A 27,454-nucleotide genomic window follows, 5' to 3' on the forward strand; every position below is an offset into this window, starting at 1 on the left:
TGAACCTGTTTTGTGAGAGATAATACAATAGTACTTGCAAAACTCATCAAGCTCAAGCCATTTCTCATCTGGCATAGTTGCAGGCGACTGCCCGCTCAACCTCAATGGTTTGATCTGCAATTTCTGCACCAATACCTACCAAATCTAGCTCTTCCAATAAGAGTAATTCATATCATCAAGCTTAGTGATGTTGAAAATAGCATGATCAGTGGACGAACTCGCCATAATGCAGGCTGGAAGACTGCAGACAACTCAAAACTGCTTGTTGTTTACTGTAGAAAATGACCAAAAAATCACCAAAATCGAGAGAAAATGGTGAGAAAAGTGTAACCAAAGCTACTGCCCACCAAGTACTAGTGAAATTACATCATTTCAAAACATTTCAGCATGAAAAATCCATGTCAGTCAGGAGTTATATGCTTGTTGTAATAAATGACAGCAGGGTATTGTGAGAGTCAATTGCTGACCAAATCACTGCACCAAGTCAATAAATGATAGCCAAGACATGACTAGCCATAAACGGGCATAAATTAGCACCAAATAGTCATCAAGACCTTGAGAAAACACCCAAACATGTCACCAAAGCATCCGTCAATGAGTAGGCATACCCCTTGGACAGTAGGGCAAAGTATACATAACACTGGCAAGACCTGACACCAGTAGGTGTATGCTCACAAGAGTGCAAAGCCCAAGCTCAGGTCAAAAGAAACTCTAAGATATCAGTGCATGAACCATGCAACATTTAAGTGTAAGAGATCCCAATGTCTCAAGTATTTGCAAAATGCTCAAATAGCATAAACCTCCTGTTCAATGTCGGTCAAGCATACAAGATGCTCCCACTGGCACAAAAGGTGGATAAACGAGCTCAACAGCTCAATCAAACCAAGTCAAAGTACCAAAGACAGGTAACCAAGACAATGCCTCAATAGCATCCCTAGAGCATGACAGCTACAAAGCAACTATAGGTAGCATCCATGAGCAAGATATACATCCCAATAAAGATCTCTGACAACCAAAATGACATCCAATACAAAGTTTCGGAATAGAAAATGAGAATCAAAGAAACATCTTTAGAGAGCACTAAAGCTCAACAAGTACATGGTACACTGTGCCAAGACAAATGCATCAAGCCGTAGGCATCGGGTAAGCATGTACCCAAAGAGCATAAAACTGTCAAAGCACTGACCATTGTCAAGCATAGACCGATGTCAATAAGTGTGGGCTGAAATAAGCTCAAGCTTCCAAAAGCATCCGGATCCAATGACAAGCTCAAAGTCGTCCCTCGATGATCAATACATCATAGCATAAACCAAGACATACACTCGGAACCAATAGGCATATGTCAAAGCATGAAAGATAGCTTCAAACCAAGAGTATTCAGCATGCATCTATTGTTATAAACTGTGTATTTCTAGCCCTACAATCAGGCCAAAATCATAGCATGACATGTAGCTTCAATCCCCCAATCAATCAAGATATGCAATAGGCATCAAACCGATTATGTAGTCATGCCCAAACAAGCATAGGCATAAACTGTGAATGTAGCACTAGCATCAAATGTATGTAGACTATTTATAACAGTCCTGAAACACTATTTTCAGTCACCAAAACAATCTCAAAGGATCAATGCCAAGTATCAATACATGTGCAAAAAGCTTGAAATGGAGCCCAAACAAGTGCTTAATGCCAAGCTGGAGCTCGAGCTGAAGTAACTAGTGTGTGGCTGAATGAAATCTGTCCAAAATCAAGCGCAGATCAGCATGATAATGCTGCTACTCCTGTTGGTCCACATGGTAGGTCTGGAGAGATTGGAGGGCTCAAACATGAGGCAAAGAGGCCTCGGAACAAGCTTCTAGCAGCCCACAACTAGTGGCAAAGAGATATGAAGATTGAAAGCTTCAATGATGGCTGCCCTATTTACCTAGACATGTGGACTAAAATAAATCTCTGAAATAATGAAGCACTACCTCAATGTCAATGCCCTGATGGTGCTTCAATAGGTCGGGGGAAGAAGCTCGAGAAGTTGGGGAGTGATAGGAGCTCAAGAGAATGAGCTATGGCTGCCGGGAAGGAGACCCAATGCGAGTGGGAAGTCGATGGAAAGTTGAGAATGCCACGAGCCAAGCTCAAGAGTTGGGAAGCCAAGCTCTGATACCAGTTGAAAGGTGAGAAGGATCAAAACTTGCACGTGAGAGCTATGGCGGGAGAGAAAGAGCAAGAAAGAGAGAGACAAGAAATGAGAACTCCAACCATCACAATGTGTGACCGGGCCTTCCTTTATTCAAACTGTCACTAAAAGAATAAAGAATAAAGTGACGATGACGGGCGCCCGCCACTTGTAGTGTGCAACGGTGGTGACTATTAGTGTAGTAATACACGGGCGGCTAGGCGGAGGTGCCTTTACCCCCAACAGTACGTATGAAGATGAGAGGGAAGGATGTACATTAGTGGATCATTCTTTCCTCACAAGTCCACACCCTACTATCCTAGAGCTAATTACCAAATCGAAGTTACTAATCACACTCTTTGTTCAATTCTGACAAGGACGATTGCTGTACATTGCCATTATTGGGATGATTGACTTACAGAGGCCCTCTGGGCATACAGAACCTCTTATAAAGCTACTATAGGAAAGATAACTTTTCAACTAGTGTATGGCATAGAGAAGTGGTCTTTCCTATCGAGTTAGAGCTATCCTCTTTACCTGTGGCTATCTCCAAGCACTTGGGAGATGTTGATTCCTTACAACGATGCCTTTTACACTTAGAATGTTTGGGTGAAATCTAACAAATGGCTTTATAGTTCCATCTCTCGCCCCTACTCAAATACCTTCTTGTCTAATCCCGTAATGGTGGCATGATTGGTTTTGATAAGTAATATTCTAGCCCTGTGAACAAAAAGAAAAGAAAAGAAACAAATAACAATTAATTATGAGAGAAAATGACTTTGGTCCCTGCTATGCCAACCTACTCTTTGAGAAAATGTAGAAACGCCCTTGGGAATGTAGGAAAAAAAAGAAGAAAAAAATAAAAAATAAACATTGTTATGGGAGAAAATGAAAATTTTCACTATCATAACAAGCCTCGCTCCAAGAAAAGGTGGCAAACACCCTTGGGCGAGAAGCTAGCTATGGAAAATTTTGTAATACCTCGCAGTCTAGATTAGCTCATTCTTGAGTTGAACTTCCAAGATCCAGTTCAGAAGCCATCTCCCTAGGTACACTGACCTGCAACTCTTTGTAGAGCATCTATCCCCTTCAGCAAATGATGTGTTCCTATATTCCAACATAAGTTCCTGATTTCAACTACCTCCTCGGGTACGCCTCTTCATCAACAAACACAATTTGATATCATCAACAAGGCAACATTGATCTCATTGACAATCCCTTGAGCAATGTGAGCTATCATCCTAGTCGGATTGGGGATGTGAGTAGAGTATGGACTACCTTCTGTATCTCTCAACAATCGAGTGTGAGATGCTAGGTGGGGTAAGTGACTAGTCCTTGCTCTCTAAATCCAAATGAAAGAGGAGATGTGTGAATGGGGTGTTGCATGCACGGGTTGGGTCTCTCAATGCACAAAGCACAATTTGTTTCTATGTATGACATATAAGGCTCCCTAGCCTTCCTTCTTGCATGTTTGTTAGCACAGGGTGGAGGGATGCTCTATTGCATCATCAATGATACACAAGGTATACACCCTTTACACAAGCAATAGTAAGGATAATATCAAAGGGTGTGAGGAATCAAGTTACCCTCATGTCTTCATCAATAGAGCATGAGACAAAGGGGGGATGAGTGTGAATAATTTTTCCCTCAATCAATTTGAGAGGTGAGATTCGAGGGACGTTATGCCATTGGCGATCAAGTATATTTTCATTTTCCTGTGCACATACAGAATGGGCCTCTGTCATCATCATAGGACACATCACTCTGCTTTGTGCACTGCACTACAAGACTCCCTTGTCTTCCTTCTTGCACTTATGCTAGACAGATTGGGGCACCCGAATGCACCATCAATTATGCACGCTAGCATACTTCCTCTGTATCGTTTGCCCTTGTGTTGAACTCTAAATGGGTATGAGATATGGGTCCCATTCCACTTCTCTTCGAGCGATGTGAGTTATGGGACAAGCGACTGATCTATCATCCCAACATGAGTGACTCTCGAGATTGACTGTTGTCTTCTTCGCCATTGACGACTTACTGGTTTTTCATCAATAATGCTACCTCTCTCGGTATTGCTGCATGGTCCCTGCCATGATGGAAGGGTGTTATGATAAGCCTTGGTACCTCCTGTGGATAACTTCAACTCCCAAGCGTGTGTCAATGATGATCTACATCGACCAACTAAATGGGCTAAGTGCTTCTAACTCTACCTCTTGCGTTCATTTATATGCATGTCATGTCTTAAATGTAAGAATGTATGGGTACGTATCATTGTCAAATGTTAAGCCCCATTAATTAGTTATAGTGATAGGTTCACATTTTAAGTGTGGGGATGTGTCCCTGCATGTCTCAACTGCATACATTCATGAATATGCTACTCTATGATCATTACAAAATGAAATGTCTATTTTATGTCTTGTTGAGGTCCCTTCCTTACCGACCCGCCCTATTCTAACATGTTCCTACTGTCTTCTCTAGTCCTTTTGGGTGTTTTATCATTTTGTTGATCCTCCATGAGAATGCACTCTATGTTCACAGTTATTAATTTTTAAAGAATTTTACGTGAATTAGACATATTTTCATATGAATGCGGATTTTTTGCGATGGACTTGTATTTTGAAGTGATAGCCCTGATATTCCCTTACTCTCAGACACTTTCCTTTAAATAGCCCATCTTTTCGATACACGAACTAGTTATTTATTTTTTAGTGCTTGCGGGTTCATTTTTATGCAATTTTTGTTATTTTTTACATGTGAACACACTCTCTTCTCATCCGAATAGTGTCTTGTTTAGATAGCCTTGAGCTGTTAGTCCCTCTAGATATTTCTAATTTTTTCTCCTCTCCTTTCGGCCCACAACTTTTTTCTTGTTAATTTTAAATTGTATTTCCCTACGTGTTTTGCCCCCTTTTTCCATGTGAATGCTCCTTTTCTCCACCAGAATCACATTCTGACCTAACAATTGTATCCACCACTGTTCCACATATATTTTTCCTTTTTATTGCCCCTTATTTTTCTTAACGAATTGTCCATGAGAATGCACTCTATGTTCACAGTATTTTGTTGATCCTCCATGAGAATGCACTCTATGTTCACAAATATTAAAATTTTAAGAATTTTACGTGAATCAGACATATTTTCATACGAATGCAACTTTTTTGCCATGGACTTGTATTTTGAAGTGATAGCCGTGATATTCCCTTACTCTCAGATACTTTCCTTTAAATAGCCCATCTTTTTGATACATGAACTAGTTGTTATTTATTTTTGAGTGGTCGCGGGTTTATTTTTATGCAAATTTTGTTATTTCTTCCATGTAAACACACTCTCTTCTCATCCAAATAGTGTCTTGTTTAGATAGCCTCGAGCTGTTAGTCCCTCTAGATATTTCTAATTTTTTATCCTCTTCTTTCGGCCTACTGATTTTTTGTTGTTAATTTTAAATTGTGTTTCCCTACGTGTTTTGCCCCCTTTTTCCATGTGAATGTTCCTTTTCTCAACCAAAATCGCATTCTGACCTAACAGCCGTATCCACCACTATTCCACATATATTTTTCCTTTTTATTGCCCCTTATTTCGTTTAACGAATTATTCATGAGAATGCACTCTATGTTCACAGTATTTTGTTGATTCTCCATGAGAATGCACTCTATGTTCACAAATATTAAAATTTTAAGAATTTTACATGAATTAGACATATTTTCGTACGAATGTGGCTTTTTGCGATGGACTCGTATTTTGAAGTGATAGCCCTAATATTCCCTTTCTCTCAGACACTTTCCTTTAAATAGCCCATCTTTTCAATACACGAACTGGTTGTTATTTATTTTTGAGTGTTTGCGGGTTTATTTTTATGCAACTTTTGTTATTTTTTCCATGTGAACACACTCTCTTCTCATCTGAATTGTGTCTTGTTTAGATAGTCTCGAGCTGTTAGTCCCTCTAAATATTTCTAATTTTGTCTCGTCTCCTTTCAGTCGACTGATTTTTTTAATTAATTTTAAATTGTGTTTCCATACGTGTTTTGCCTCTTTTTCCAAATGAATGCTCATTTTCTCCACCAAATTTGCATTTTGACCTAATAGTTGTATCCATCACTGTTTCACATATATTTTTCCTTTTTATTGCCCCTTATTTCACTTAATGAATTGTTTGGAATTAATTTTATTCAATTTTTTGTGTATATTTTTATCATTTTTTTCATGCGAACCAACCCCTTTGTCCTCAAAACTATGATTTGACTTGATAGCCCTAGTATCTAGCTCGTTAATTTGAACATTTTCCTTCTTGTTATATTCCTTCTTGTTAATTTGAACATTTTCCTTCTTGTTATATTCCTTCTTGTTAATTTGAACATTTTCCTTCTTGTTATATTCCTTCTTGTTAATTTGAACATTTTCCTTCTTGTTATATTCCAATCTGAGATTCCAATTTTTTGTTATTAATTTTCGATTGTGTTTTTGGGTTTTATTTTTTAAATTTTTCCATGTGAATGTGCCCTACTTGTGTCTGAGCTGTGTGACTGACTTAACAGGCCTATGTAGCACATTTACCCATACATTTTTCCTTTTATTTGCACTTTGTTTTGGTCAATTGATTTTGTGATATTAAATTTTCTATGTATTTTCGTCCATATTTTTGTCTTTTTTCCATATGAACACCGGTCTTTTGCCTCGTCCTGAGTATCGAGGTATCCACCATGTCGCATCTGGTCTACGCATGCTTTCCCCCTCCCGTCCAATCCCATCAGAGAAAAATGTTTTTACCCTCGCGCACATGGTGGGGGGCACACTTATTTTTTATGTTTTTTGTTTTTAAAAAAATGCACAAAACCTTTAAAAATAATTCAAAACATAATAATAAAAAAATTCCTCCAACCATTCCCTCTTGTACCCGCCCCTACCCTCCATTCGTCCTTTCCCTCCTCCTCCTTAGCTCCTCCCTTTCCCTCTTTTCTAGACCTCCCTTCTACCCTTCGCCACAACAGCAATGACCTCCCTCACCTCCTGCCCATACCCTCCTCCATTCCTCCCACCTATAACTTCCTCCACCTACCCCCACCAACCCCCTTGTGCCCACCCTTTCCCCCACCTACCCCACTACTACCTGCTACCACCACCCATTATCCCTAGTCCCCTTCCCCCTCGCCAAACTCCCCCCCCCCCCCCCCCCCAACCCGCCAAACTCACCCACCCTTGCCCCTCCAAATCCCCTACCCCCCCCCCCCCCCTTCTAACCTACCCCACCAACCCTCTCACTGCCTGCCCCCACCAACCCTCCTACCCCCACCCTTCTTGCCCCAGCCCACTCGGTCGCCTTCCCGTTCCCACCTCCCCAACTCGCCCATCCCTTTGACCCCCCCCCCCCCCCCCCCACACCCTTAATTACACCTTTTGCCCCCTATTTCCACTCCCCCCAAACCCATTTCTATCCGCCCCCTCCCCCCACCTATACATAAGAAAATTTTCCACTTTTCCCACCTTCACAAAAGATAGAAAAAATTTCGCTTCTTGCCCCCACCTTTAGTCCACACCCCCCCTAAATTGTCCCCCAATTTAGCCGCTCTCCTACATTTGGCCCTTCCACCTCTTAATTCGCGCCCCCCCCCACCCCCCAACATCATGTTGCAATTGGGAGTTCATGTTTGGGGGTCATGTGCTATGGTTTTTCTTCATGCCATGCTCAGGATTGTGCACACCTCATTCGTGTGGATCATGCCAGTCTCGTGTGTTTCTTCTTTCATGGTTGTTCGCATGGTGATTTTCTAGTTCGTACATTGTCATCGGATTCCTTGCCCATGGTTTAAAAACAAAGCTTTTATCCTTTACATGTATCACTTAGTCACTTGTATTCTAGATATGCTACATAAAGACTTGCCTACTACAATAAATCTTAAAAACCTAAGTCCACTAGCATATGACATGGTGTAATAAAGATGGGGCTCTCTGCCTTAAAACACAATATAATCATCATGGGTCCTTGACAAGATGATTGGATTTTGGTTACTTACTCTTATCCTTCCTTGCATTGCATACATGAAGTTGCTACAAGTTCTGTAAGTCATGGAACATTAAACATGAGAAATATGGTCATGAGCAAATGACTTGGTAGGTCCCCTTGGGTAGCCTATGATGTGGTTGTGTACTTATGATATTCAAGAGTTACAAGTGTATTGACAAGAAAAGTCACAAAGAAGATGGAGTTGTCTAACTTGGCTAAGTTTGGCACATTGAGTTTACCATAGCCTTGCTTATGTGACCTAGTTGTGATTCATTTGAAAGACATGAACCTTCCGCTTTTTGTGCCACATTTTATGGGCTTTCTTAGGTTGTGAATAGGGTGCATCCTGGATAAGGGAGAAAGAAGCTCATACATTGCCACACAAAGAAGATGAAGGCATGCAACCTCAAAAAGAAGATGAAGATCATGACTACTTTCCTCCACTTGGCAAGTAAATGACTCTTGTACCCATGCATTGACTATGAATGAAGCTTCCTGTGGCTAACCAGACAGGGGTAGATCTATGTATTTAAGAGCCCATTCTTGAAGGCTCTTGGTGGTTGCCCAGGAGCAAAAGAGTTTGTTTTAGCCTGTATTTTCATCTAAATGCTGATCCCATCTAACAAGAGAACTGTTAGGAAGTTACTTCCTGGTTGCATTTTGAGTTGTATGTGGGCTGCTATTGGCTGCCCAAACTTGTAAATTGATGGGCTAAAGCTCTTCCTATTTTTTAAAAAATCTAATCTTGCTGCTTAAAGGTTTATTATTGACTTGTGTATTCATCTATATGTTAAGTTTAATGTCTCATGCCAAGGGAGGCATCAAATCTACTTTACTTCAAGAGTTGAATGAGGGCTGCTATTGGTTGCCCAAAACTATAATTTGGTGGGTTGAAGCTCATCCTCTTGTACTCTCATCAAATCTTGTCACATGAAGGGTTATTCTTGACTTGGGAGCTTGCCTGCATGTTGGACATAAAGGCTCTTGCTAAGAGATTGATCAAATGCACTTCTTGCTTTGTTTATGGATTTAATGAAGACTAAACTTGGCTGTCCAAATCTTTGATTTGATTGACAACAACTCATACTCTCATTCTCTCTTCTTCATCATCATCATTCTTGATCATTCTTAATCGCTGATGAGCATTGGAAGGCTTGATTCAAGCTGTCATTGCATAGACATTGTGATGTTGAGATGGCAAGCTCAACACATGTGGACATTGATGATGGACCGCCTGGCTAGATGAGTCCGCACGTCTACACTTAGCACGTTGGTGGTCATTATGATACTCACATGGCCATTGACTTATCACTTATTATATTTAGTTTGTTACGCCTACCTACAGCTAGCAAAGATGTAACGTCAGTCGATTAGTGTAGTTAGTTATGCACTGTTTGACTTAGAAGGCCACTTTCCTTTATGTTGTATCTTATCTATACTTTGTGTACATTGTATAGTGCATGGAAGAAGAAGAAGAAACCAAAAAGAAAACGTTTTGGCCTCCATCTCTCTTCTTGTGTTCTTGAGTGAGCTTCCTCTTGTGTATACAATGTGTGTTTGGCGCAGCAGCTCAAGCAAAGTCCCCCACCACGCGATTCTTGACATGTGAGAGGAGCATCAAAGGAGCTTCTTGATTGCTCTATGTGAATGCTTTGGATTGAAATAGGCAACCATAAATAGGGCGAACAAGGCAGCAAGCTCTTCTTTCTTTCTCCTTCATCTATATGCTCATTGGAAGCTACCTTTCACTTGATACAAGTTCTTGGATGAGAGGGCAGCATGCATCATCAAGGTGCTATCTTGATTGGGATTTGACTTGATTTGGGGCTGAAATAGGCAGCCCACATAGGGATTTTGTGGGATCATAGACCAAGAGTTCCAAAGCTTGGCCCTTTTGGGTAAACTAGTAGTCTGTGGGCACACCAGGAAGGAGGGTAGACTTGGAAGGTCCCTTTGCAAAAGGGTCTCTAGGAGTACAGAGTGAGGCTTGGTGGTGGTTGGAGACCTTCCTTGAGATGGATCTTCACGACTGCCCAAATTACGCCACCTAGATCTTCCTTTCTCAACTTACTTTGTGTGTGGCAATGCCTTCACAATGCCCTAATTCAGAGGCCCCCATGATGCCAGGAGGAGATAGACTGCCAGCTGGTGGTCTAGAACCCCTAGGTCAGAGATCAGGATGGAATACATATTGAAGAGCGTCCCCACATCTACTGGGCTACATGGGAGGTCGACCCTACTCGTACTATCAGGACGTGGTGAGAGGTGTACATAATGGTGGATTAGGAGATGATGCAATGGGTACTAGGTTGTGAGCAGGGGTTAAGGTGAGGAGAAGGGAGATTGGGTCAACGATTCTTTAGGAGTGGCTTGATCCCTTGATCTAAGAGGAGTCACTGGAGCCTAGTGAGGTGTGGGCTGCTAGATTCTCACCGGCAAGTATCCCCCTACAAGTGACTGGTAAAGTGGGCAGCGCCCCCTATGGGATTTTCTTCACTGTGTAGGATGGGGGGCATCTGGTCCTTGACGGAGGGCAATGGGATGAGGAGATCATTGTCCATCTTTGGAGGAGGATTCATGTGGTTGGGGTCTCCAGGGGAAGATCTGGTGTTTGGATCCTTATGTGCTCTAGGAGGAGTTCCGAGAGTGGCATCTCTAGATATGGGAGAGCAGTCCACTTGATGTGAGCTAGAGTGGGACCTTGGAGAGTAGCTATGGCTACCCATTGTGGTTGCCAAGAAGCCATTAAGGTTCTTGGAGTACATAACTAGGATTGGTAGACATGTACTGATGCATGAGGACATGGATTGGGCGCCTTCGCATAGCAAATACTGGACAGAGCACAACATCAGGTATGCCTTCCATCAAACTTTCTAGCACCTCCTATGCGACAGCTAGAGGCTGAGGAGGGTGTTGTATTTCCTCTGGCTTTTGGCACATGGAGGTCTGGCTCAGATGGAGGAGGATGAAGGGTGTAAGCAGTACCCACATGATGCCAGGAGGCATATTCCACGATGGATTCCGTGAGGTTTTACGGTGGATTCCATAAATTTAGATGATCGGGGCTCATACACAAAGAGGATTCTTTATGCGAGAAGTTGATGGGGACGCCTGTTCTTTTCGGGCATTTCATTAATTTAGTGTGTACGTGGGTGATTCCATAGCGGGTGATTCCGCAAAATGCATATTAAATTAATAAACGTTTATGAGTTTAGAGTGCGCACTCGTAATAAATTAAGGTTAGGATTTATTTCTAACCAGTTGATTTATTTATGTAGCTGAAGACTGCTAGGTATTCACTTTTGTCGGTTTAATTGTATTATTTTACTAACGATTGTGAATGCTTCAGTTGATGTGTAGAGATAGCAGCAGTGGGGGAGGAAAGCATTGGAGTTTAGCGAGTATTCGACCTATGGATTATATTTTGATAGGCGCCATGCCTATATTTTGTTATGTCTATTGAGACATCGATTATTGATTATTATTTTGTATGCGCCTATGCGCACGGATATGTTATTTCTATTTGGACATTGAGATTGGGCGTGCCAAACTCTATGGGCACCGTCCATTAGCTTTATTTCCTATTTTTGTAGAAAGCAAACTCAAAAGCTAAAAGCTTGTCATATTTTTGTAAATTGGGCTATTATTGAGCATGAAGATGGAAATATAAAAAAAATACATGCTTTGTGAAGCGCTCACACAAGGCATGGGGGAGATTGAACCCAATTGGTCTCTTGCTTCTTGTCGTTCATGTTTTTACATTGTTTTTTGTGCAAAAAGGTAGAGTTCATTGTTCTTGGGGACCTTCCGGGATTCACTACGTGAGCATACTGCGACCGATCTGCGCACCAGTGGTATCAGAGCGGAGCTGAGATCAAGAGCTTCCAATCGCTACCCATCTCGAGCGAAGGCGGAGCTCCAGGAACGATCGGGCTCTACAGTCAATCTCATCGCGAACCGTCGATACAGGCAGACTTCTGGCGATCAAGAACCCCTGTTTCTACTGTCAGATCGCAAAGGACCAGGCTGTGCAGGCGGAGGACCACGCATCCATCTCCTTCATCAAGTCGTGGATAAACAGAGTATTTTCTTTTCCTCAAGCTTAAAAGCTTAACATTATTAATCAGCAAAGCTTGGAAAAGAAGGTTAATAGCTTCACAATTTTTCGACGTGGTCTTTGAGGAGGTTCCGAAAATCACGCGTCGTCAACAAAACGGCCCCCCCCCCTCACGAAATCTGACGACACCTTCATTAAGCTTCTCAAGCTTAATCTCCTAAGTCAAAGCAAGGTTTCTGCAAGTCACACAGGGCAAGAAAGTCACCAAACTCCGGGTCCTGCGCATCAAAAGTCAAGTTCTGCAAGTCGACTGGAATCAAGTCCTGCAAGTTCATCAAGTCGGCCTAAGTTCTGTAAGTCTGCAACTCTGCAAGTCGGCTAAGTCTGCAACTCTGCAAGTCAGACTAGTCAACTGGAGTCAGAACTGACTAGTGCTCAAAACTCCTAGAAGGGTTGTTCCTGCGCAAAAACTCTGAACTGGAAAGTTGTTCGTGGCAAAGTGTTCTACCTATCTACATGTTTGCTGAAGTATTTTCAGCAAATGAAGAAGGAAATATTGTAGATTTTCTGAAAATTGAGAAAGAAATACCCAAAAAATACATATCCTTGTAACCCCGAATTTGAGCTACGCTCATCCCGCTAACCTAATTTTGAGTGAGAAAGGTTTATTGAGTTTTACAGGATGACGACCCCACATATGGATGATCCTATGGCTGAAGACGACCTACCTGAGCCTACCATGGAACAAAAGCTGGATCTAATCATGCTGCAATTGGAAGAAGAATGAAGGGCTAGGCAAGCATTGCAAGCGCAATTGACAAAATTACAAAGAGCGTCCACCGACAAAGAAGAACCTCAAGCTGAAGATTTGATTCGACGTACCATCGACGCCACTCTTGAAGCTCAAACCATTCGCAAGGAATCAAAGATAAGTAAACGAAGTTTCAAATTTCACACTTTCAATGGCATACGAGAAGGAAAGACTGTTTTATCATTCATTAGCCAGTTTGATGACTATTTCCATGAGGAAACTTATCCAGAAAAAGATAAAATCAAGTGTGTTACTAATCATCTGATAGACAGAGCATCACTTTGGTGGACTATAGTACGCAAGAGCATAGAATGTCCTGCTACTTGGGAAGATTTCAAGAAGAAATTCATGCAGAATTTCCTTCCACCGCAATTTCATGAGAAGGCTATCAAGCAATGGGATTTACTTCAACAACGGGATCGTGAGCCTATTCCACAGTATATAGAGCGTTTTTGGAATGCACTCCTACAGCTACGCATGCTTGAAGACGTACCAGAGACGACACATAAGCGGAAGTATATGTCTGGACTTCTTGGACATTACTACGCTGAAGTGAACATGTTCAAGCCTGCTACCCTTGAAGACGCCATCTCACTAGCTCACGACACTGAAGATAAGTTACGCGGAAGAGACAGACGACCACAGCAATTCCAAGCCAATGGTAATTATGGATCTAAACAATTCAATTCCAATTTTAGAAGGTTTAATCCAGGTCGTTTCTCATCACCATCTTTCCGCAAGAATTGGGCTAAACCACCTGCATTACCATCCAATGTCAATCCAAATCCTAAGCCTATTCCACAAGCAAATCCAAATGTACCCAAACTTCCAGCCATTGCAAACAATGTAACCAAAGCCAAGCCAATAGTATGCTATAAATGTCACCAGCCAGGGCATCTCGCAGCAAATTGTCATTCAAAGAAGCCACCAGCACATATCAACTATCTTGAAGCCATGGACGAAGACGAGCATGAGGATATGCCTGATTTCACTGAAGATGAAGATGATACTACTACTACTTCCGACACTTTACCAGGTATGCCTACTCCACATTCATTATTGACTATGAAATGTTTGGTGCATGGAAAGGAAAGAACTATCTTGCATGATGACGGTAGTACTCATGACTTTATTTCAGCAAAGCTAGTAAAGGAATTGAAATTACAGACTGTACCTACGCATTATCGTATAAAAGCTGCATTTTTAGGCACTAGGTACAATGGCACACAAGAAGTACAAGATTTAGAGATTCAAATTGGTTCATACATTGAAAGAAGAAATTTCTTAGTTGTCCCATTACAGTCAAGTGACATTATTTTAGGAATGCCTTGGAGACACCAACATAATCCAAATATAGATTATTCCACACACACAATGAGTTTTAATTTTCAAGGAAAATCTATTACATTATATGGTATGCATGCATCTAGTATTTTTCCACTGCTTTCGCATACTCAAGCAAAACGTGCATTACGCAAGAGTACTAAATCATATCTCATTTGGGTGAATGAATTGCACGCAAAGGAAAATCATATGCACCCTAGGCATAAGGAATTTCTTGCATATTTTAAGGACTGTTTTGCAGAAGACCTACCACCAGGTTTACCACCTTCACGACCAGAAGAACATAAGATTAATTTAATCCCTGGCACACAACCACCTTGCAAAGCACCATATAGGCACAATCAAATAGAGCAAAAAGAAATCCAGAGTCAAGTTGAAGAATTACTAAATAGAGGTTTAATTCGACCTAGCAGTTCTCCATTCGGTGCACCTGTACTCTTAGTCAAGAAAAAGAATAATACTTATCGTATGTGTATTGACTACCGAGCTTTAAATAAGATCATTGTAAAGAATAGGTATCCTATACCTAGAGTTGATGACCTTATGGACAAACTGCAAGGATCTTCTATATTTAGTAAAATTGACCTTAAGTCTGGATATCATCAGGTGAGGCTAGATAAATCTGACATATTTAAGACTGCATTTAGAACACAGTTTGGCCATTATGAATTCTTAGTCATGCCATTCAGATTGACTAATGCACCTGCCACTTTCAGTAGAATGATGAACCGTATCTTTCTGAAATATCAGTATTGTGTGATTGTTTTCTTTGATGATATTTTGGTGTTTAGTCAAAGTGAAAAAGAGCATTATGAGCATTTATCATTAGTTTTTCAATTACTGAAAGAAAATCAATTGTTTGCAAATCCTGAAAAAAGTGAATTCTTTAAGACAGAAATTGAGTATTTAGGTCATATTGTATCAAAAGAAGGAATTAAAGTTGATCCTAAGAAAATTGATGCAATATTGCATTGGCCTGTTTCTAAAAACGTGCATGAATTACGCTCATTCCTTGGTCTTGCTAGTTTCTATAGGAAGTTTGTACGTAATTTTTCATTACTTGCTTTACCATTAACCAAACTTCTCAAGAAAGGAATTGTTTATCAATGGACTGAAACTCAGCAGAAATCTTTTGACTTACTGAAACGTGCATTAACCAATGCCCCTGTTCTACAGTTGCCTGACTTTAATAGACCATTCTTTTTAGTTGTGACCGACGCTAGCGGATCAGGAATAGGAGCCGTACTAATGCAAGACAATCATCCAATAGCATATTCTAGTTCTAAACTAAAACCCTCTGAATTGAAATATTCCACTTATGACAAAGAACTATTAGCAGTTGTACAAGCATTAAAACAGTGGAAACACTACTTAATGGGTTCAGAATTCATGATAAAGACCGACCAGCAAAGCATTAGACATTTACTTAGCCAACCCCAAATTTCTGACCGTCATATCAAATGGGCTTCCTTCATTCAAAGTTTTCATCCTATCATTCAATACCAACCTGGAAAAGAAAATGTAGTTGCTGATGCATTGAGTAGAAGACCTGCAATTCATAATATTTCTGTCATATCTTTTGATTCTTTGATTGCTATGAAAGATACATATCACCAGGATATTACTTTTCATTCTGATTGGCAAAAATTAGTTCAAAATAATTTCATTCATGTTGATTCATTGTCATATAATGATGGATTTATGTTTTTTGAAAAGAGACTGTGTGTTACTATTCCATTCCGATCTTTTGTTTTGAATGAAATTCATTGTTCCCCATATCAAGGTCATAGAGGTATCATATCTACATTACGCATGTTAACTGAAGATTTTTATTGGCCGCATATGGATGCAGATGTATCTAATTTCGTTTCTGAATGTTTGATTTGTTAAAGAATAAAAAGACATCATGGTAAACAGTATGGCTTACTAATGCCTTTGTCTATTCCATCTAAACCTTGGGAACATATTTCTATGGATTTCATTACTGGTTTACCAAATACTAAATCTAACCATGACATGATTTGGACAGTTGTAGATAGATTTAGTAAGCAAGCATATTTCATTCCATGTAAGAAAACTTTAACAGTATCACAAGCAGCACAGTTATTTTTGAAAACTGTTTTTACTAACCATGGATTGCCCAAAGTGATTATTTCAGATCGTGATTCTAGATTTTGTAACAATTTTTGGATTACATTGTTTGCAAATCTAGGCACAAATATTGATTTCTCATCTACATTTCATCCAGAAACAAATGGACAAACAGAAGCCACAAAAAGCACCATTTTAGATCTTTTACGTGCATATACTATCTCTAAACCTCAGACATGGGACATCATTTGCATTTATTACAGTTTGCATATAACAATACACCGCACACATCTACAAAGAAAGCACCTTTTGAAGTCATTTATGGATATAGATTGTCTACACCTGCTACATCTTTGTCTAATAGAATTCAGAGTGCTGATGATATTGCTATTATGCATAATAGTATTTTTGATGAGGTTAAGGATATGATTGCTAAAGCCCAACAATCATATACCAAACAAGCCAACAAGAAAAGACAAGCCATGAATTTCAAAGTTGATGATTATGTTTGGCTGAGAATAGAAAAACGTAGACTCCAAAGTGTAGATAGACATCCAGTTGTCAAATTAGCTCCTAGATTCTATGGACCATTTAGAATCATTCATAAGATTAATGATAATGCATTCAAGTTAGAATTACCATCTCATTGGAAAATTCACAATACATTTCACATTAGTTTATTAGACCATTTAGAGGCCAATTATCTATCCACCCTGTTTATGAAAACCCACCTTTATTAGAGGAAGAGACTGAAATACTTGAACCAGAAGCCATCATAGACACTGATTACATGACCACTAGAACTGGCCGAAGGTATTCTAGATATCTAGTAAAATTTAAGAACCATCCTGTAGAGGAAGCACAATGGATGCACGCTAGAGACTTAAATGTTTTCCCCACTCTGTTAGCTCCACATTGAGCTAATAGCAATTGAGGTCAATTGCTATCCCACCCCGGGGGTATGATGCCAGGAGGCTGTTGAGTGTTGAAATGACTTGTTTTTTGGCTGATTTTTGTTGTTTTTGAGAGCTGAATGGTTGATTTTATGAGATGATTGATTGATTTGGAAGTGGTTTGAGAGTGTTTTGGATGATAATGATGGTGTTTTGGAAGTTCATGATGTTTATTGGTGGTTCTGTGATGTTCTGATAGGTTCTGATTGGTTCTGTATACCTTCTGTTTTGCTCTGTTTTGGTCTGTTTTGTTCTGATTGTCTTCTGTAGGGAGGGATGGAGTATTGATTGATGAAGATTGAGATATTGTGAAAGTTTATTGAATGATTTGTGAGAGTTTGGAATGGTTTGAGAATGAGTTATGAGGTTTTGATGACCTTCTGTAACCTTCTGTAGGTCTTCTGTAGAGCTTCTGTTCTGTTCTGTTTTGTTCTGTTCTGTACTGTAGCTGTTTGGGTACTGTTCTGTGTGACTATTCTGTATGCTTCTGTATGTGTTCTGGTGGATGACAGTGTAGCTTCGGAAAGTTTTCTAGCCTTGGAAAGAGGTGAATACAAGTGCAAAAGAGCTGAAAGAAGTGAAAGAAGTAGCTGCTGAAGACTCAAGTGAAGACTAGAGTGAAGTGACAGTAGTGAGCTATGAAAGGACACTGTAGTGGCTCTGGTGACTCTTCATATCAGACGTACCTCTTGGGAGGGGTATCCACGACCTAAGAAGGATTATTGAGAGTGATTTTGAGAGATTGTAGTGAGGATATGATGTATTATTGATGGAGAGAGAGAGAGAGAGTTAGAGATAGCCAATTCTACTCAAACAGAGTGATTGTATATGAGAGATTGAGAGAGAAGACTATGAAGATATTAAAGATGAATACTATGTGATGTATTTCCATTCAAAGATGGTGTATTCTTTTGCTTTCTTTGTTATATTGATGGATTTTGTGAAGATATTGAAGAATATGGTTGATTCTATCAAAACCGTGGGAGATCTACATGATGCTGTATGAAGATTTGTTGTGCCTGGTGTTCTTTTCTTCATTGTGATCATATGAAACATGATAAACAAGCTTGTTGATGTTACAAGATAGATTTTCTTGCAAGATAATTCCCTTTTCCTTGGTGTTCCTCTTGGGGCTCCATGTTTTTGGTGCGCAGCCAGGGAATCTTGCCATCAACAAGCACCAGAAGAGGTTGAAAATAAAGGAAATGGCATTGCCAAGAATAGAAGAATTCAATGGATGTTTGTAAAGTTCCTTCTTCCACTGAAGAGTTGGAATTCCTCATAATCAAAGCCACTTTCCACAAGAAGTTCATCCCACAATGGCGGAAACACATCACCATCATGATGCATGCTTTATGTGGTGGACAGTTTCCTCTTCCTATTGAAGCAGCAGAAACTTGCATCTTGGTAGCAAACTGTTTGGGAACAAACTGAAGAGCAGAAATAGAGAGAATGACCATCCATGGAAGATTTGGCATTCATTGAGAAGTTTCCAGACAACATCAAGTGGGAGATTGTGAAGAAGCTTCAGGAGTCTTGGTCTGTAGAGGTTCACAGGGACAAGAAGGAAAAGAGTTGGAATTTGTTCGTGGATGCTCAACAGCAAGATACATGGGATGCTTGGTGTACTGATAATCTTCTGTTTGTTCAATTAGCAACCCACTGGAAGTTGGTAGACAGAGTGTTTTTCACAACATACACTATTGAAACCATCAGAAGCTGGCATTACTATGATGATGGCACCACCACAATGCTCAGACGTATGCATTTTGACACCTTCAGAACCGAATACCTTCCTCTGTGCAGTGGCATGAAAGCAGAATTCAGGGACGTTGAAAAGAAAGAAGTAGAAGAAATGTTGGCAAGAGAGTCCTCCAGAGACTGAAGCCTTCTGTTAACCCTCTGTGGAGCACTAACAACATAGTGGAGCCAACCCCCTGATGAATGACGCAATAAAGAGGCAAGCGTTAGAACGAGTCCAGAGGTATGTGAGAAGAGAGAAAGCAAGAATCAAGGCTGAGAGTGAGCTCGCAGCAGAAGCCGCCTTTGACGCCCTTGCAGAACTCTTTGCAGAAGTCCCAATGGCACATCAAGCCCTTCATCCTCCTACTAGAGGTCCACTTCCAAGCCAGATCCGTCCTGAAAATATTGATGACAGGCCAGCGAATGTAGTCCCATTGCCAGTTTTTAAGGGAGAGTACAATGAAGACCCCGATCTTCATGTAGCAGAGTTTATGGTAGCATGTGTGGCTAACAATGCCAGAACCCCTGAGCATTGGTTAGCAATATTCCCCGCCACTTTCAAGGGCGCGGCGTTTCAGTGGTATGAGAGACAAGCAGCAGGAACTTTTGGCACATGGGACGACCTGAAGTTGGCCTTCCTCACTAAATTCAGGCGTGAAGGTTTTGAAGAGCGGATGAGAGAGGAATTTATGAACCTAAGTCAATCCTCTGGAGAAAGAGTAGAAGCCTATGTCTCATGAATGGAATCCATCCTGAAGAGATGGACTAACCATAATCTAGATGATGGCATTCAGAAGAGGGTGTTTCTCAGAGGATTACAACCAGAAGTCTGTAAGTTTGTGGAGCTGCAAAGACCAGCCACACTGCAAGCTGCAACAGAAGGTGCGAGACTGTACGATGAAGTGGAAGCTAGATTGGTGATGAATTCAGGAAGAGGAGTCCTACCTCCTCTGATGCCAGGAATGATGTATCCACCAAATGCAGTTCCAGGGATTGTTCCCTATCCCTACCAACAGATGCCCCCGATATCACAGTACAGTGCACCAAATCCATAGTGGCCACAATCCATGCCTCAAATGATGGTTCAACCACAACAACAATGGTCCCAACCAATTTCCTCAATGCCAAATCAGCAGCAACAATGGAATCCTACCAATTGGAGCCAACAGTCAATAGTTCAAACACGAGCTCTGAATCAGAACCAGAACAGAGACCCCTCTGTACCAGCCCAACCCGTTTATGCAGTGATTACAAAGACTCCTCAAAACCCTCCTGCTAGTGCCTCAGGAGGAGAAAGCTTGAAGAATTACTTATCTAACTCAGTTGCAAACATCAAAAAGGAGTTGATGGATGTGATCACAGAACAACTACAGACGTTGAAAGTGAATACCGCTAGCATATCCAACGTAGCAGGAGCAGGAAGAGATGTGATGCGGTCAAATACTTGGTGTGGTAAGTGTCATCAAGCAGGCCATTTAGCCACTGAATGTACACGAAAACCAACTATTCCTGGGGCCTTCTGTTCCTAGTGTTTGCGGAAGAATCATACAGAGGACATTTGCTCTCTGAAGGAGATGCATGATAGGAGAAGGAAGGAAGAAGACGCAAGATTCAACTTGTTGGAATCCAAAATGACAACACAGGATATTGGACCCAAGCCTAGAGAGTTTGGTCCTAATTTCGGACCCAGAAGATTTCCCTCTCAAAGTTACAGAGGAAGACAGTCTGGCGGTGGTCAGAGATCAGAAGTGGAATGTTACAGATGCAGAGAAAAGGGACACATCTCACCAAATTGTCCAAATCCCAGAAGGTCAGTGGATTACAAGCCCTTATGCAGTCGATGCAAAGGAGAAGGCCACACTGCAAAAGACAGTCCAAGCCCAGCCCCAGTGAAAAACAGTGCTACTGATAGTCCGGCCAAGGCCCAAGAGCCTACCTCCAATTTGGTGGAATTGGAAGTTGTTGCCATCACGCGTGCAAAGCAGAAGGAACCACCTGTCCAGAAAGAAAATAACCCTCCTGCCAGAACAGTGAAGTTCAATCTTCCACCAGAAGAACAGAACAGAACAGAGCCTAACAGTGCCATACAGAGCACTACAGTGCCACAGAGAGTTACAGAGACAGTTACAGAGACAGGACCAGAGGTCCAGGATACAGAAGAGGGGGAAGTGCCACAAGTGGCAGAAGAAGTTCCTGTAATTCCTTTGTTGGAAGAAAGAGGGAAAATGAAAATGGGTGTTGCCCCATTCCCTAACCGGTTAGAGAAGCCAGTGGATCCTATTAAGGAATACGATCTAGTCAGAGATCTAGATACCTTTAAACCAAACCTTACATTCCGACAATTATTGATGTTGTCTCCCAGTTGCCGGAAAAGGTTCAAAAGTATACTGACAAGAAGATGTGGTTTAAGGATTGCTTCCTCAACAGCAACAAAGTCCAACAAGGCTCCAGAGCCTGTAAAAGAAGTGGATGTGGCTAACGCCTTTCTAGATCCGGGTACTCCAGAGACTGGCATATGGATAGAAGGCTGCTTCATCGCAAATGCACTGATTGATGGTGGTTCATCAGTGAACATTATGACGGGTGTTACAATGAAGGATCTAGGTCTACAAGGTGTCCAACCCACCCAATGGCTCATCAGACTGGCGGATCAGAGTAGAATCAAGCCTTTGGGCATTCTCCCATATGTGAAGACTACAGTGGCTGGAAAAGATTATTGGCTAACCTATTTGGTGATGAAGCCAAACTCTTATGGTACATCCTGTCCTCTGTTACTGGGCAGACCATGGCATTTTGAAGCCCGAGCAAGGACGGATTGGTTCAAAGAAACTTTGACCTTGGGTAGAGGGCCCAATAAAGTGGTGCTGAAACTGTATGGTTCTCAAAAAGGACATGGATCTACCTCTTTGGAATTATCTTCTGACTCCCCTAATGAGGCTACGGATGGAACATCAGCAGACGAAGACGCTGTCAAATAGATCCTTCCCAAGAAAACAGTGGCACGTTCCTTAACAGTGGATACTGTAGGCCGACTTCCAAAAGATGCAAAGCCATTATCAATGGGTGAATACTTCCTGCCTGAACCAAGAATGACTTCTGAAATCACTTCTGACAGTGAGATAGAAGCATGGATGTATTGCTTTCCCTGTTACATGGCCATAGCAGAGCCAGAGATAGAGGCAGGAGAGGAAACAGAGAATCTGTTCTTCTGTTACAGAGCTCCTACAGAGACAGAGACAGAAGCAGAAGCAGAAGCAGACGCAGAGACAAAAGCAGAAGCAGAGACAGAGACAGAAGAGGATGGATATGATATGGATGAAGAAGATTATGAAAGTGAAATGGAAGAGTCTATCCCACCTGAAGAGGATACATTTGAAGAAGAAGTTCCAGAAGCATGAGAAACAGATGAGCTCATGCTATGGGTCAGAATGGTGATGGTACCATTTGGGCTGGTAAATGGATCTTCTCATATACAAAATCTTTATAAGACGTGGATTAAGAAGAACAAGCCGTCTTTCAACAATGGCTCATGCCGTCCTAACCCATCCTTGCCGAAGAAAGATGATGATGATGCACCGTGCCAACAAGCACCAGTCCCACAAACCCAACAGGCATCAGAGGGTCCCTGTTATGTGACGTTCCTGGATGTGTCATCTTCAGAAGAGGAGTCTTCAAGCCAAGAGGTAATTAATTTTGAAACCAAACTTGAAATAGCTCTAATCCCATTTCAACATCTCAAGGAGCAAATTAAGTCTCCACCAAAAGAAGAAATTGGTTCTAGTGGGACATCAGAAGAGGACACCACTCCCTTGAAGGAGTCGGATCTGTATCCAGAAGCAGTCCGTGGGACCTTCATCCTGAAGTAGAAGGTGAAAGGCAGTTAACCTTTGTGGATGCAGAAGGCACTGAACGCCACTTGAAGGTGGGTAGTAGCCTCCCAGAAGAGGAGTTATCAACCTTGTACAACTTGTTGAAAGAGAATTTGGACGTGTTTGCATGGTCCTACAAAGACCTAAAGGGGATTGATCCCACAATATGCCAACATCATATTGACTTGGAGCCTGATGCTAAGCCAGTACGGCAACGACAGAGGCGAATGAACCCGAATTATTCCACATTGGTGAAAGCGGAGCTGCTGAAGCTTCTGGAAGCCGAGTTCATCTATCCAGTGAAAAATAGTGAATGGGTTTCACCCATCGTGGTTGTACCCAAGAAGAATGGCAAATTGCGAATATGTGTGGATTTCCGAAAGCTTAATTCCAAGACAAAGAAGGATCACTTTCCTATCCCTTTCACAGACCAACTGTTGGACACAATGGCAGGACATGAGCTTTATTCCCTTTTGGATGGATTCAGCGGATATAACCAAGTGCAGATAGCAGAAGAAGACCAATCCAAAACAACCTTCACCACAGAATGGGGGACCTACGCTTACCGAGTGATGCCGTTTGGGCTCTGCAATGCCCCTACTACTTTCCAACGAGTCATGATGGCCGCATTTCAGAATCATCTCCACGACTTTATTGAGGTATATTTGGATGACTTCTATGTCTATAGTTTGATCCGTGAACATTGGGAGCACTTGGAGCAATGCTTTGACCGATGCCGGGAGTATGGGATTTCCCTCAACCCCGACAAATGCATCTTTGGGGTCTCTTCTGGAGTTCTGTTGGGCCACATTGTCTCTGCACAAGGGATATCAACAGACCCTGCAAAGATTGAAAAGATCGCAGCTCTGACAGCACCCACTAACCTCAAACAGTTGAGGGGATTCTTAGGCCATGTGGGTTACTACAGAAGGTTCATGGCCCATTTTGCAACAAAGGCAACCTCCTTGCACAAGCTTCTGAGGAAAGATGCAGAATTTACTTGGACGGAAGAATGTGACAAAGCCTTCCACACTTTGAAGCAGTGTCTGATGGAGGCACCCATTCTGCAACCTCCTGATTGGACAAAAGAGTTCCATGTACACACTGATGCATCAATTGAAGGTTTAGGTGCTGTCCTCTCCCAGAAGGGCTCCTCGAAGTTGGATCAACCGATCTATTACGCAAGCCGAAAAGTCATTGATAGGGAACGGAACTATACAGTGACAAAGCTGGGGTGCTTGGCAATGGTGTTTGCCCTAGAGAAGTTTCGCCATTACCTCCTATCCACCCACTTTAAATTTTATGTGGATCATGAGGCCCTATCCTTCCTGATGAACAAAGCGGATGTGAAAGGATGAATGATGAGATGGCTCCTTTTATTTCAGGAGTTCGACTTTGAGGTGATTACTAAGCCTGGTCGTTCCCATGTTCTGGCTGATCATCTGTCGCGTATCCCACAAACTGCAGATGAGGAGCAGGATGATCCAGACCTCCCTGATGCTTCCCTATTCTTGGTAGAAACTGTAACTCCCTGGTATACAGACATTGCCAATCTACTGGCAACCCAACAGTATCCTCCTGGCATTTCTAGTCGGGAAAGGAAGAAGCTCATGCTAGAATCAGCCCCCTACACCCTGCTAGGTGGCGCACTCTACAAGAAAGGCAAAGATGAAATGCTCAGAAGATGTGTTGCAGGAGATGAGATTGGGATTGTTCTGAAGGCTTGCCATGACGAGCCATGTGGAGGTCACTTTGCAGGAGAAGCTACAGCCAGGAAGGCTCTGCTAGCAAGATATTGGTGGCCTACCATCCACAAGGATGCCTATGATTACTGTAAAAGATGTGATGCTTGTCAAAGAATGGGGAAACCCACGAAGACAAGTGCCATGCCATTGCAACCTATCCTTCCCTTAAAGCCATTTGAGAAGTGGGGCATTGACTTCGTAGGACCGATCGATCCTCCTACCAGAAGGAAGCAGAACCGATACATCCTCGTATGTACGGATTATGTCACAAAGTGGTGTGAAGCTAAAGCCCTAAAGCGGGACGATGGTAATAGCGTGGCCCTGTTCATGTACGAGAATCTCATCACCCGTTTTGGCAGTCCCCTAGAGCTGGTAAGTGACAGAGGCACTCATTTCCTTAATAAAGTCATGGAAGAGTTGACAGAGTTGTATAAGATCCGCCATCGCAAGTCCACTCCTTATTACCCCAGAGCCAACGGCCAAGTCGAAGTCACGAATCGCATCCTCTGCTCGATTCTGACAAGAACAATTGCCGCACATCGTCGTGATTGGGACGATCGACTTACAGAGGCCCTCTGGGCGTACAGAACCTCCCATAAAGCAACAACAAGACAGACACCTTTCCAGCTGGTGTATGGTACAGAAGCTATTTTTCCTATTGAACTAGAATTATCCTTTTTGAGAGTGGCTATCAAAGAGCGTTTGGGGGACGATGATTCACTGCAACGCCATCTCCTGCACTTGGAATGTTTGGACAAAATTCGTAGGATGGCTCTCAAGTGCATGGAAGCCACACAAGCTCGACGCAAGGCTTACCATGACAGCTTCATCAAGCACAAGGAGTTCAAAGAAGGTGATTTGGTCCTAGCCTATGATTCACGCTTTGGCAAGTTTCCTGGCAAGCTCCAACAGCGGTGGATGGGCCCCTATAAGGTACTTGCCGTCAACCCTAATGGCTCTGTCCAAGTCCAGACCATTGATGCCTCTGATGATCCCTTTCTGATCAATGGATATCGCCTGAAGAAGTACTTCCCTCCTTGGGGATCTTGACAATTACAGACGCTTGATCCTTTCCCTCGTTGGCGCGGCACTGTACTTCTTATGATGCTACTTCTGATAGCCGTTCTTCAGTCATTCCTGATGAAATGGACGCAACCCTCTGTCCCCTCAACTCCACCTTCCAGCCTTGATCTCTTATCCTCTATTTTCCACCAGCGATAGTGGCGAGGTTAGTTTTGACAAATGGTCTTTCTACTATTCCCTTGCTCAATTCGGAAAAAAAAAAAGAAGAAAAATATACATATCGGTCATGGGAGAAAATGACTTAGGTCCCTGTCATGCCGACCTATTCTTTGAGAAAAGGTGGAAATACCCTCGGGAATAGGGGAAAACAAGAAAAAGAAAAAGAGAGAGAACAAAAAAAAAAAAAAACAAATCTGTTATGAGAGAAAAGGAAGCAATTCCCTGTCATAGCAGGCCTCGTTCCAAGAAAAGGTGGTAAACACCCTTGGGCGGGAAGCTGGCTGTGGAAAAGGTGGTAACACCCAGCAGTCCAGAAAGTGGATTCATCAATTGATATCTCCAGGATCCAATTCCGAAGCTACCTCCCTTGGTATGCTGTGTCCTGGGTCTTTCTGTAGAGTGTCTACCTGTCCTCTAGCAGACGACATGTTCCTGTCCAATACAACGTTCGATTTGATGGCTACCTCCCTGGGTACGCCTCTTCAACAACTGATGACACGATCTTCATCGTCAAACAATAGAGTGACGTGAGCTTTCATCCTAACCGGATGGGGAAGTGAGTAAGGCTGCCCTTCTGTATCTATCAACAGAGCGTGAGACAGAGGGTGGGCCGAGAGACCAGTCTTTTCCCTTCAAATCAAATGAGAGGTGAGTAGTGTGAATGAAGTGTTGCACCCATGGGATGGGCCTCTCAATGCACAAAGCACAATTTGTTTCTGTGCACTGCATCGTAAGGCTCCCTGGCCTTCCTTCTCGCACAGTATGCCGGCACAGGGCGGGATGCACAGTTGCACCATCAAATGCGCACAAGGCATACAATCTTTGCACAAGCGACTGTGAGGATTACATCAATGGGTTTCAGGAAAAGGCTGCCCTTCTGTAACTATCAACAGAGAATGAGATAGAGGGTGGGATGAGTGTGACTGGAGTTTCTTCAATCAATTACCGAGAGGTGAGATTGAGGGACGTTACGACACTTGGAGTCAGGTATGTTCCAATTTCCCTGTGCACCCACGGGATGGGTCTTTGCCCTCATCACAAGACACATCACCCTATTCTGTCCATTGCACTGTAAGGCTCCCTTGCCTTCCTCCTTGCACGTATGCCAGACGGGTTGGACGCACTAATGCACCATCAAATGTGCACCCTGGCATACTCCTTCTGCACCATTCCCCCTTGTCGATTTCTAAACCGGGTATGCAATATGGGTTTCAATCCTTATTCCTCGAGTGATATTAGTCATGGGGCGAGTGACTGTTCTTTCATTCCAATTGAGTGACTGTGAGTTGAGTGCAATATCCCTCATCATCGACAACTCATTTCCTGCGATTCCTTCCATCAGCTACCTCCCTGGGTGCTGCTGCGTGGTCCCTTCCATGACGGACGTGTACAGCGAAGATGCCTTGGTACCTCCAAAAGCCGACTACAACAC

This window comes from Lygodium microphyllum, chromosome 11, assembly GCF_053477565.2.
Source record: "Lygodium microphyllum isolate KBCC chromosome 11, Lygodium_microphyllum_v1.1.10, whole genome shotgun sequence".
In the NCBI taxonomy this organism is placed as follows: domain Eukaryota; kingdom Viridiplantae; phylum Streptophyta; class Polypodiopsida; order Schizaeales; family Lygodiaceae; genus Lygodium; species Lygodium microphyllum.